The sequence below is a fragment of the Agelaius phoeniceus genome, chromosome 11 (genome assembly GCF_051311805.1).
Source record: "Agelaius phoeniceus isolate bAgePho1 chromosome 11, bAgePho1.hap1, whole genome shotgun sequence".
NCBI classification, from domain to species: Eukaryota; Metazoa; Chordata; class Aves; order Passeriformes; family Icteridae; genus Agelaius; species Agelaius phoeniceus.
The window spans coordinates 2,518,493-2,531,222 of record NC_135275.1 but is presented as its reverse complement, the minus strand read 5'-3'; positions in this window follow the sequence as shown (position 1 = coordinate 2,531,222).

Here is a 12,730-nt window from a genome sequence, read left to right as displayed (position 1 = left end):
TGAAATGAGCATATTAAGATAATAAATCTCCAGTGAGCAGCCTGAGTTATTTATATTGGATGAACAAGGCTGCAAGTAGAATTGGGGTGTCTTTTGGGTTGCTGGAGATGGAAGTGCTTTAAGAGTTGAATACTTTCATATTCAGCTTTAGCTGTGGGAATGTTTGAGCCTGAGACATGAAAGAATGCAGACCTTTAAAAATATGGTATGTGAGAAAAATGTATGATTTAGTGTTTCCATTTCCATAGAGGAAATAGCAATGCTCTGCTTGAATCAAATGATAAATTTCCTTTAAACTTAGTCATATGATGATCAGGGAAACAAATTCCCTCTCAACCCCTGTCAAAGAAACCAAGGGCAAAGTTGGGTGTCTTAAAGCCACCTGCTACCTACAGGACATGGTTCCATTAGTCACTAAGAGGAGGATTGCACTTCTCCTCTTCAGAAAGGCTTTTTTAAACAGGCCTAGAATAAGAGATAGAAGTGTTTGGGAAATTAATAAAAAAATTATCAGACTCCGAATTGTGGTCGCTGCACTGTCAGACCAATTGTAAGCATGATTCAGTCTTGGACAAACCCACACCTTTTCCTTCAACAGAGAAGTGAGGGGCAGTATTAACAGTGTTTCTGCTTTTGAGCTGTTTGACACTGTTTGAAATTGCAGAATCCCAGAAGGGTTTGGGTTGGAAGGACCTCAAAGCTCAGTGCCACTCCCTGCCATGGGCTGGGACGCCTTCCACTGTCCCATGGTGCTCCAAGCCCTGCCCAGCCTGGCCTTGAAGTGCATGAGGTTCAGCATGTAATAAATACATCTTTCCAACCTCACACAGAAATGTGGCAGGAAAAGGCCATTTTGGTTCTTCTGTTACCATGAAATGCATCTTGAGCTCTCTGTATTGCACTAAACAAGGAAATATCTGGGAAGAGCCTTTGATAGGACAAGGAGAATAGTGCAGAATCATCCCTGGGTGCAATCAGGCTTGGAATAAATGCAGCCAAAGCAATAATTATCACTGTTGCCTTTATATCTCTTAAGTCTGAGGCAAGAAAGATCTTTGGGTGCTGCTTGGGGTGTTAAAAGTGTGAGTGGGATGCAAAGGGAATTTGTGGCCAGCGAGCTGCTCCATGTTGGAGCTTGTGGAGCAGTCAGTGGCTCTGCTCAGGATCACCATGTGCAGCACTGCAAACAGCTGGAGCCCACAGGGAAGAGGGCTGCTGCCAGTGACTGCCAGGAGTCAGCAGGACTGGTTTCAGACAGGTTTCCTCCTGGTTTGTCCAGTTTGATTTGGAATTAGGGAGACGCAGTTATATCGTGTTGAAGCAGATGTTCAATTTCCAGTGACCCATTAAAACCTGTTCCCACCAAAGTGTTCCCTATTCCTCAGCTCTGTGGGGTGATCTGTGTGCTGAGAGTCAGAAATGTCCTTCTGTGGGCTACGACAGGAGCAGGCAGAAGTTTCTAAGGATCATCCTGTTAGGAATGTGCAGTCCTGGATCAGCATCACCTCATAACAGAGTGCAGGTTCATTGAACAGGTACAGTAATGTTGTGAGAGATGTGGTATTAAAATGAAGTTGTTTAAAATTGTATTGCATTTACAACAGATTAAGTGCTCTGCAATGAACCACCCACAAGTGCTTAGTTTAACAAGCAGTGAGCTACTGTGTAAATCCTTCCGTGAGCCCTTTCTTGGTCCATTTCATTATGAAACATAATTGTGTGGCCAGGCTTGTTTCCAGGAAATCTCCTCTCTGGTCCTGTGGCAATCTCACCATCATCAGGCTCTCCCTGCAGGGAAGAGTGAAAAAACATGGCAGTGGGAAAGATGACCAGTGTTTACAAGCAGCTGATGGGAATTCCAGCTGCTTTGGTGGGGTTGCATAACCTCGGAGTGGGAAATCAGTGCCCTGAGCCTCTCCATGGGAATGCTGTCACATGAAGTGCTGACATTGTGTGCGTGGTCACATTTAAACCCCCCAGTCTGTCCTTGCTGAGTTCCTTGCTTATGCAGAAGGGCCTAGTGGGTTTATACTGTAATTGGAGTAAATATCTCTTGAATTCATGTTGAATTTGGAAGTCTGATGTGGCTCAATTAAAATGTGATTAGGTTTTCTGTCTCCACTGTAGAGGCTGTAAGTGCTCTGGAGAACCATTTAATGTTGAAGGCTGGCCTGCTGCTTTTGGCTGAAATGCAGCTCCAAATAGGCAATGCTCTGAGAAATTCCAGGACTCCCACTAGGTCAAAAAATTTTCTCTCAACCCTAGCATTTAATCAAGTTTCCTAGTAACACGTCTCCATGTATCACAATTCTTATTGCTTGGAAAGCCACCAATTTTGCAATAAGCTGAGAGTTTTTGTTATGTGTATTGGATTACATTCTCTAGGTAGAGAGGTCTGATTAAAACAATTTCCATCCCTTCTGATTTCAGACAGCATTTGTGTTAGATGCTTCTGTTTTACTGTATGTTATGTGCTTTGAGTGAGATTAATTTAGTTACACTGAGTATTTATCTAGTTTAATTCTATTAATTACAGTATTTTTAATCAACTTAATCTGGGATAGTATGTCCAGGATCCAGTCACTTAAATCTGGGTTGAAGCAAAAATGAGCTGTACTTTCAGAAGTGTACTTGGCATAAATCAAAACATTGTGGACAGGACAGGAGATCCCAAAAATCTCTGAGCTAGTCATGTTGTGGTGACCATGCTGACTGGGACTCAATCATGTCCCAGTTCAGTACAGCAAACCTTTGGGAGAATTGTGTCCAGCTGGTCTTATGGACTGTCACTTTCCTGGAGAAAATACAGGTTCACTTTACCCAAGGTAAGACCTGCAGGGCCCCTGTGCTCTGGTCTGAAACTGGCTCACAGGAGGGCTGAAGTCTCACACAGACCTTTCTTGGCTTTGGCACTTCTGATTAAGTTGTTCAGAGATAGTCCAATAAATTGTTTAATGCCTCATTTTCAGCTGAAAGAATGGTGTGATTTACATATGGAACCAAAAAACCCTTCCTTTGTTTACCTACCGAAAGACATTGATAATACAGTAGTTTTATAGTAAAAAAGGGCACTAATGTTCCACAGAGTACCAGTGTACTCAGTATTTATCATGATTAGGGAAACAAAATCCCTCTCAACCCCTGTCAAAGAAGCTGAGGGCAAAGTTTATGATGTGCTGGATCCCCTAGACCCCACTTATTCTAGATGTGTTCAATTTGAGCTGATTTCAGCAGTCTTCACAGTGAGTGGAGACTTCTTTTATTTCAAGAGAATCCTGGGGGGCAGAGTTAGAATATTCCATATTCTGGGCCTCTCAGCAGCTTGTCCATGTGGTGAGGACTTGTCCATGCCTGTTCCCACAGCAGCACTGTGTTGGCACTGGGAGCTGTCTCTGTCCTCGTGGCTTCTTAAAGAAAGAAAAGGTCCTGACCTTGCAAGTGGGACATCAGAATGTGCTGACTGGGACCCAAATTTCTGAAAATATTTGGGCACTCTAGGCTTATTTTAGTGCATGTTAAGCACCTCGGTGGCTTCCTGGAGCACACCTGCCCTGAGTGGCCCAGGGCTGTGCAGGGGGTGCCTGGGGAGCTGCTCACTCCATGCCCAGAGCTGTAACCACTGCAGGACAGTGCCTCGTTATTGCTGGAGCAATGAATCACTGCAAGTGTGAAATGCAAATGATGGGGGTTGCCTTAACTGCATCTTGGATAAGATGGATATTTGTATTTTGCCCTGTCACTGTGACAGTGCTGCCATATGCTCAGGTTCTGCTTTGAGCTGAATTGGTGCCCAAAGGCAGCTGTGCTGCCCTGCCCCAGGTAACAGTGAGCACCTGAGCTCCTTGCTCAGTGCCTCAAGGGCAGCAGAGCACCCCTGGGAGACCCTGCAAAATTGAGAGCTGAGCGTCAGCTGGTGGAGGGTCTGGATGGGAAACCACACAAGGAACAGCTGAGGGCACTTGGTTTGCTCAGCTGGAGAAGGGAAGATTGAGGTCAGAGCTCCAGGGGCTGCAGCTCCAACCTCTGCTCCCTGGGACAGGGACAGCACCCAGGGAACAGCTGGAGCTGGGCCAGGGGAGGTCAGGTTCCAGAGAGTTTTAACTCTAATGATTAAATTCCAGGTTAAGATGAGTAAATGCATTGGGATCCTTTAGCAATAAATCAGAGTGGCATTGTTTGGATGCTGAAAAGATAAACCAAAAATCACTAATTTAGTAATATTTTAAAAATTATTTTAGGTGTCTGCCTTTTAATATCTTTTGACATATACTTTTTAAGTGATTTATCCATGCATTTATAAATTTCTCTTTTGCTTTAAATGAAGCAGAACTAGGTATTTGATATTTGGAATCCTCGTAATTGTTCTTGGAATTTTTGTTTGGATGAGGATTTTGGCATGGATGATACTTTATGAAACAGTCCCAGGTCTGGATCTCATTCATCGCAGATCTTGAAAAGAAACGTCCCTTGGCTTTCAGATACGGCCATGTATTTTCTCAAAGGAGGAACTGGATCTATCAAGTGTATGTACCTTTAAATACAGGGGTTTTTTAATATGCAGAGCTTCCATAAGGATCAGGTTTGTGCACATTGCCTTAATTGTAAATGTAAATTTAAAATCTATTACAGGCAATGCATTATAGATTAACAGAATCTCAGAATGGTTTGGGTTTGGAAGGGACCTTAAAGCCCATCCAGTCCCACCCCTTCCACCTTCCACTGTCCCAGGCTGCTTCAAGCCCCATCCAGCCTGGTCTTGGACACTTCCAGGGATCCAGGGGCAGCCATGGCTGCTCTGGGCAACCTGTGCAAGGGCTTCACCTTTATATTATGCTGGTTTTAAATATGCCAGAATTTGCCAAATAAACTGGTTTCCTTGAATTAATTATGTTGTGATCAGACATGAATTGAAACCAAAGTTATTCCTGTATGTTTATTTTTTGTAGCTGGCAGATGTTTGTCCTTGCAGAGTATGCAGTGGGGTACTCACCACAAACCTCCCCTGGCTGGGGCTGGGGCTGGGGCTGGCTGGGCTTTGGGCAAGGGGGGAGCACAAGGACAAGGGTGAGGGGGGAGCAGACAGGCTCCTGGGCTGCCCGGTGTGAGAGTTTTTGTGTGTGTCTGATCTCGATGACTCCAGTCCTGAGAAGGTGTTTATGAGCTGTGCTCTGTCCTGCTGCACCTCAGAGCTACTCCTGGTGAGGAGAGTGAAGCTCAGCAATACATCTTGTCATGTTCAGGGCTTGTCACTGGGCTGGAGCGTGGTTACTGCAGCCAGAGTTTGCCTTAGACGTGGTGCTGGGATTATAAAGCACACTATTGGGTTGTATTAAAGTAACTGAGCTCATATTAGCAAAGCCTGACAGTTCTGACATGGAGCCTTTAGATTTACACCATCTTTTGCCTTGGGCCTGACCTAAATCCCAGGCATTTAGGGACAAGAAATGAATTAAGTCTTGCCTCTGTTCAGACCAAATTCCTGGCCTGTGCTGAGTGCACCATTAATGGAGCCAGCAGTGGTCGTGTCTTTGCCTAAGACTGTAATAAATTGCATTTATTAATGGCAGATTATATAAACTTCAGCCAAGTCTTTATCAGCACTTAGGCCAGACACCAGATAAACAGTTGGCTGCAAGTCTTTGCTCTAATAAAATTGCACATGAACCTTGAACTCACTGTTGTGGTTTAAACACTTTAAGAAATGTGCTGGCTGCTCAGCAGTGTAAACTGGACATTCCTTGAAGCCCAAGCAAGGCTGCTGTGCCACATCTGCTGAGGATCCCACTCCTGGCTCTCTGTGGGACTGTCCTGGCTGGTGTCCCTGCAGGATGAGGACAAGCAGAGCTGGGGCTGCCCCACGTCCTTGGCTGTGCCTCATGCTTTATTCCTTGGGATGAGTTTCCCTTCACATCTGGCCTGCCATTCCCCCTCAGAAGAGCTGGCCCTTTGCTGCCAGTTGCACTCCAGGAAATTCCCTGCTGCTGGGAAGAGATTCCCTGCTCAGGACATGCAAGAGCTCCCAGGGACTGTGCTCCCAAATTAAAGCAAAGTGACAACACATGTTTACTAGGGGGGGCTGGAGCAGCTCTGGTAAAGTCAGAGAGAGCAGTGCAGTTTCCCTAAGGTTTTTTTTTACCAAGTCTTTGAAATGCTTTTTGACATCTGCTCTTTATTACACAACAATATAACTGTCCTTTCAGGAAAGGAGATGATTTTCTTTATTCATTTCTAAGTTAACAGACACATTTTCAAGTGCCTACAATAACTGTGAGAGCTTTGCTTTCAGGTGATTTGGCCATACAGCTGAGTTGAACTCCAACACTATTTTCTGTTCCATGTCTGCATTTACCTTGGTCACAACTGAAACTAGGTTTTTATCAGAGAGCCAGGGTTTGGTTTTATTAAAGAAATAGTGTGACTCTGAATGAGGAACATGAAACTCTGGGAGGAAATCTGAATGTTGCAGCCACTCACATTCCACAATCATCAGCAGAAGCATCTTGTTTGTTCTTTGTAGGGACAACATCGTGGCTTTTCCCCTTCCCAGCCCAGGGATCACACTGAGTTTTCTTCTTTTACATCCAAGTAAAAAAAAAAAAAAGTAAACTTTGAGGGTTTTAAATTAAAAGTAATATGTAAGGATGTAAAGGCAGAGGGATGGAGCACTGAAAAGCTGACATTTGTTTCCCCTTTCATGCCAGGTTGCATTTGCTGTAGTGTTTCTGGAACAGCAGCGCTGGGCTGGGGCTGCTCTCTGTGAAAAGGATGCTGTGAAGGGCAGTGGGCACCTCTCCTGCCCTGAGTCTCACATAATGCTGCAACACCATCTGTATTTGCACAACACAGAAAATTATCCATGCACCTATTTTTGATTTTTGCTGTGCTTGACTCCAAATTACATCTGCATCCACCTGATTTTAAGGACTGTAGCACGTCTGCAGTTTCAAGGGATAGCAAAGCCAGTGCTGCACTCTGAGAAATAAGTCCACAGTAAGAGGTGTTGATGTCATTGAACTAATTTGCAGCTCAGTCTAATTTGCAGCTCATTGTCTTGATGAGCACGATGAGGATGATGATGATATCATAGAACATTTCCCTTTTTTTCTCCCCCAAATCAAATGGTGCCTCTAAGCTTCTGGAGAAAAGAACTGTCAAAGGTGCTGTTTGGCAGTCATCTAGGGACAGGTGCGGGGCAGAAGGATATGTCCTGGAAGGATGCTCTGGTGGGCTCCAGCATTTCAACAAGTTCTTTGATTCATAGACTGGGCCATCTTCAAGACTGAATGGCTGCATGGAGTGCTTTCCCAGGCCCAATGCTGGCCAGAAAGCTTTGAAAGCCCACGGCAGTTTAGCCTCCACGAGAAAGGCAGCATCAGTTTGTGTGCCAGGTGAAACATAGCATTCAAAAGCTCAAGCTGTGTTTAGAGAAGCCAGCAGGCTAATGTAAGCAAGGCCAGAAAGCTTCTCCAATCCTGCTGAGCGCGTGTGGCAGAGCTGCTGTGTTTTACAGCAGCTCCAGGGCAGCGCAGCAGCTGCAGGAGAGGGCTCAGGACAGGCTTGGGGCGCAGCGGGGCGGCAGGAAGCTGAGAGAAGCCTCTGCTCTAGAACCGAGGCAGTTCTTGAAGAAGCAAACAAAGATGGGGACTTGAAGAGATTTCCTCCCGCTGTGCTCAAAGTTTGCCTCTGAAGGCTGAGAGGCGAGCTTGTCAGAAATCCCAGGAAATATCAGGGAAAAGGTTTTACGTTAGTTTTTGTGGCTAGGTACAAATCTGCGGTGGGAAAAGAGCCTCTCCAGTATACTAGATGTCTTGGGTTGCCTTAGTTCTTCCTAGAATAAAGATTACCAATCAAATGCAATTCTGATTTTTATTCTAGAAGTGTAAAATGTTCTAAGTTTTCCTGAATTCTACAACTACTTTGAAAAATCCTAAACTACTCTGGAAAAAAGGGAGAATTTTGGTGGGATTTCTTTCTAAATAAAATATAATTCTAAATATTTCATATTTCTTGTTAAAAACACCAATCACTTGTTTTTAAAATTTTTAAAAGTTTAATAGTTATAAAATGGTTATAAAAATTGTAATACAAATAGAGTCACAATATTTTGGACAAACTGAATTAGGACAATATAAGACAATAAATACAAAGAGTTACGGACGTCCAGGTACGTTTTTCTGGGCAGCACGAGCCCGAAAAAGGACAACCGTTAACAAAGGTTTAACCCTTAAAAACAATAGCCTGTTGCATATTCACACCCTTCATACATGATGCATAAATTCCATGAAAACACAGGATTCTGTCTGGTGATGTCAACTTCTTCCTCCAAATCCTAACAGCGCCTTCAAGGCGGGAAGAAATTAATTTCTTCTGATAAGAGGACAAGAGGGCCATAAATTCTTCTTCTCGGAAAGATTTAGGTGTCCTGTGGCTGCTATCTCGCTGCCAGTCCTTTCTTTTTAAAAAAGTATCCTACATGGCATCGTTTCTATTTTAACAATTTTTATAACCGAAAACTGTATTTAACACAGTACTTAAGAGAATTAATACGGCATTACTTTCTAACACAACACATATAATATTCATTTTAATATTTGCAAAAAGCCAATCATAAAATACGTGCATTTTTCACAATCCCCACTCTTATTCTTTGTAAATCATTTGGCTTGAGCAATATTTCTTATCTACTTGCATCTTCTGGACTATGCTGGCAAAATAAAACAGGGGATTACACAAGGAAGAGATATAAAAACAGTTGTAACACTTAAAATGAAAGATCTTAATTTCTTCTAATATATTACCCCACCAGCTAGGTTTTAACATTGTTTTCTAATTATTTTGGACCAGTACCTGGGTTATTATATGCATATATATTTTTTTTTCTTCTTTGAGTTCTTTCCCTTTTGCTAGAATGACTTTTCTGTCTCATCAATCTTCAACAATCTGATATAATAAATTTTCCACAAACACCCCCTTCTTTTGCCAATAAATAGTCCAAAGCCATCCTATTCTGATACACTACAGGTTTTGTTTGGCTTAGCTGACTTGATATTAACTCTAATGCCTGGGCGGCCTTATTTGCTATCACTTCTATAACTGCTTGGAGTCTTGTAATACGACTCAATAGATAATTTGGGGTCAATACAGAGTTAAATTGCTGTGCTGGTTTTACCTTTTCATTTACTATTTGTTTTTTTACCAAATCTTGAACTGTCTCTTCAAGATTAAATGTAAAACAAATCCATCTCTCTCCTTTTGGACATTCAATTCCAAATCTATTACCTCTTTTTCCTAAGTTTCTTGTAATCTAATTTTCTCCTTTTTGCCTACAGGTTCTTAATTTGGATGGGTTATAACAGTGGCTGTTGACATAGGTGTGTGTAATAAAAGAGGAACTTTGGTTTCTTTCCATGCTTTCTGTAGCATTTGTGACACAGTCTTGTTGGCATCCCGAAAGGGAAAAGACAACAAATGAGTGACAGAAACAGGAATAACAGAGTTCCAGCATGGCTTATACTCCCACCTCCCATGCCCGTGAGGTTGCAGCCCACAGCAGGTGTATTTGATCTTCTCGGTGGCGGAATACAGAGGCCAATCTGGTCTTGCCCTCTACTTCCTTGTCACTTTCTCTTAACTAGTTTCCAGGCAAATTGGTTTTGACACCCTTTCACTGTGGTCTCTTACCGTTTCCTCATGTATCTCTCATTCAACAGGCACTAATAATTCCCATCCACAAAACAAAGTTATTACTTTAACACTTTTTGCAATAAGAGCATAAATTTTGTGAACCACAATACTAATTATTCCCACAATTCAAGCATTTACTTAGAACCCAGCTAGCATGTCCAGTATTGGAATGAATCAAATAAAGTTTACTAATGGAGATGGTAATTCCCCTTCTCCCCTGTACAATTCACAGGCTAAGGTCAGAATACAAAAACAGTCTCGATCTTTCTATCTGAAGTATTCCTCCCCAAAGGAGATGTTTTATTCAGGCAGTGCTTGAAACCAGTGATATAAGCATTGTCTTACTTCTTACTTCAGTGTTATTCTTTGTACATTTCTTGGATCATTTGGGTTTTTCTAAACTATTACCACTCAGTCCCCATTGGAAAGTCAGTTCAGTATCACCCAGTTTAAATGTGATAGTCTATTCTTCAGGTTTCTTCACAAGTCTTTTGATTCTGCTGGCATTAATTCACCCTCTTTCTGTGATTCTGATTGTTGCTTCAACAGTACCTGGAAAGGACTTCTTAATAGCATAGTAATAAAAGAAAGACAATACTGCATTAACTTCTACCATTCGCTTTTCTTCCAATCTTTCTGGGTTTAGCTAAAAGCTTTCTCTACAGCAGCCTCTTCTTCTTCTTCTATCCAGCTGTGCTAATAGCTGCAGAGGCAAGTTCTTCTTTCTGTGAGTTACAGTTAGTTAAAAAAGAAAAGCCTGACCAATTTCAACACGAGATGTATCACATCTATTGCTTTTTACTTTTTGGGCAGCATTTAATTGTATTAGCCTTACAAACCCATTCTTCAGGAAAAAAAAAAACAACTTCTTTTTAAGAGCAAACAAAACACACAAAAGAAAAAAACCCCAAAAAAACCTTCTTACTTTAGAAAAACAACCCACTTTGTGAGGTTTGGAGAGTCATCAATCTCTGCTTTGATTGTATCTTTTAGTGCTAGCCCCCTCTCCCTCTCTTCACGGCCTTGCTGTCAATGCTGTTCTTCGCCCTTCCCCTGGTGCTGCCACTTCGCTGCAGGGCCGGAGCAGGGGAGAACAGCCACGGGCAGGGGGACCCTGGGGGCAGCCTTGGGTCTCTTTTGCCCCCTCTCTCTCTTCTTCTCTCTCTTTCTCTTTCCTTCTCTCTCTCTCTAGTCCCACTTACCGGGGCCGACGCTGCCATCCTGGACTCGGGACCCCGGCAGTCTGGGAGCCCCCCGGCAGTTCCGCCACGGAGCCAGCGCGCTCCTGCCCGGCAAACCTGTGTCCCCTGCTGCCAGCACTGCCACCGAGTCACCTCCATGGATCGGTGCCTGCCGCAGCCCCCGAGACCCCGCCGCTCGCAGGGAGCGGGCAGACACCTCCCAGCCCTGACAACCCCAAACTTGGCGTCCCCAGGTGCTCCTGACATTCTTTTTCTTTCTCTAGTCAACTTATCCTCTTTTCTCTTCAAGGAGGGCCCGTTCTGCTAAACCCTTTCTGGACCCCAGTTTGGCATTGAATAACCTCCTAACAACCATGTGTTGAGACACTTCCCTGCCTTTCATGCAAAAAACCCGCATTCACACTCCTGCTCTCTTCTAGCACCAAGATGTCATCACCCGACACTCTAACATCTCAGAGTTTGCTAACCACCTCCCTACTTCAACTTCTCTCTTTCTTTCCTTCTTACCTGGTTTTTTTGGTTGTTTTTTTTTTTTTTTTTGATTCAACACACCTCAGACGGTACGAGGCGAACTTAACTAATTTACTTCTAAAAGTAAGCTTAGAACTTCCTTTTACTAGGATTGCAGTAGCTGTTATAACGTAAATACGTACTGGCTAGCTGTGGCTTACTGGGTCTAACATCTTTTGATATATGAGCTACTAGATATTTTTTTACTCTTCCTCACTCCTGAATTAAGATTTTATGAGCTACTCCATTTTCTGTATTTATGTATAAATGATAAAGGATGTTTCAAACAAGGGTAAGCTTAAAGCTAGTACTTAGGCTATTTTTAACCTAACTCTTTTAATTTAACAATATCTTCCTTGGTTCCATTTTATATCATCTCCTTCTGTCAATTTTTTCATACACAAATTTTGCTACCTGTGTGTACCCCTCAATCTATAATCTATAATATTTCAATAATCTAGGTAATTTTCTGATCTCCCTCTTTGAAGAGGGAGGGAGAAGGAATAAAATTCTTGCAATTTTCTCATGGTTGGGTTTCCAGCTATTTTTATTTATTGTCTAAGATATTTTACCACTGGGTAGTGAGTCTGAGTTCTTTTATTAATCTCCCTTAAATCTTGTACTAGTCTATAACTCCCATCAGACTTTACTGGGGGAACAGGGATATAATGAGGAGACATACAAGGTTCTATTGCCCCATCCTTTATTAGTCCTTCTACTACTGGCTTCAAACCTTCCCGTCCTTCTAAAGATACAGGATACTGACGTACACGTATGGGACAATCCTCTCTCTCAATTGTAACCCTTATGGGGTTGATATTTAATCCTCTCCTATTTCCTTCACCAGCCCAAACTTCTTTGTTGATTTTTTTTTCTTCATCTTCTTGGCCTAATTTTAAAACTCTAGCTGTCATTTTCCCATTTTCTGATATAACTCTTATTCTTAATTGCACTTGTAAGATTCTTCTTAATAAATTGCTACCTGCCCCTGGGACCAATAAGACATCTCCCATCCAAATTCTAGTTTCTTCTCTCCTTTACCACAACTTTAATGACCAGAAATGGAAAACTTTCTCTTTTTGCCTCTGTTACTTCCACTGCATGTTTGCTCACACTATAACTTTTTGGAACATGTAACAGGCAGGTCCTCTCTGCCCCTGTGTCTATTACAAATTCTAATTCTTCTTCTTGGGGATCCACTTTTAAAGTTATCACAGGCTCCAGATGGTATTTGTCCCTCAAAAAAAAAAATTAGAGCTTATGACCTCCCTATTCTTCCTATGTGCCCATCTCTTTAAAGGTTTTCGGATCTTCCGCTTACTTAGGACAATTTT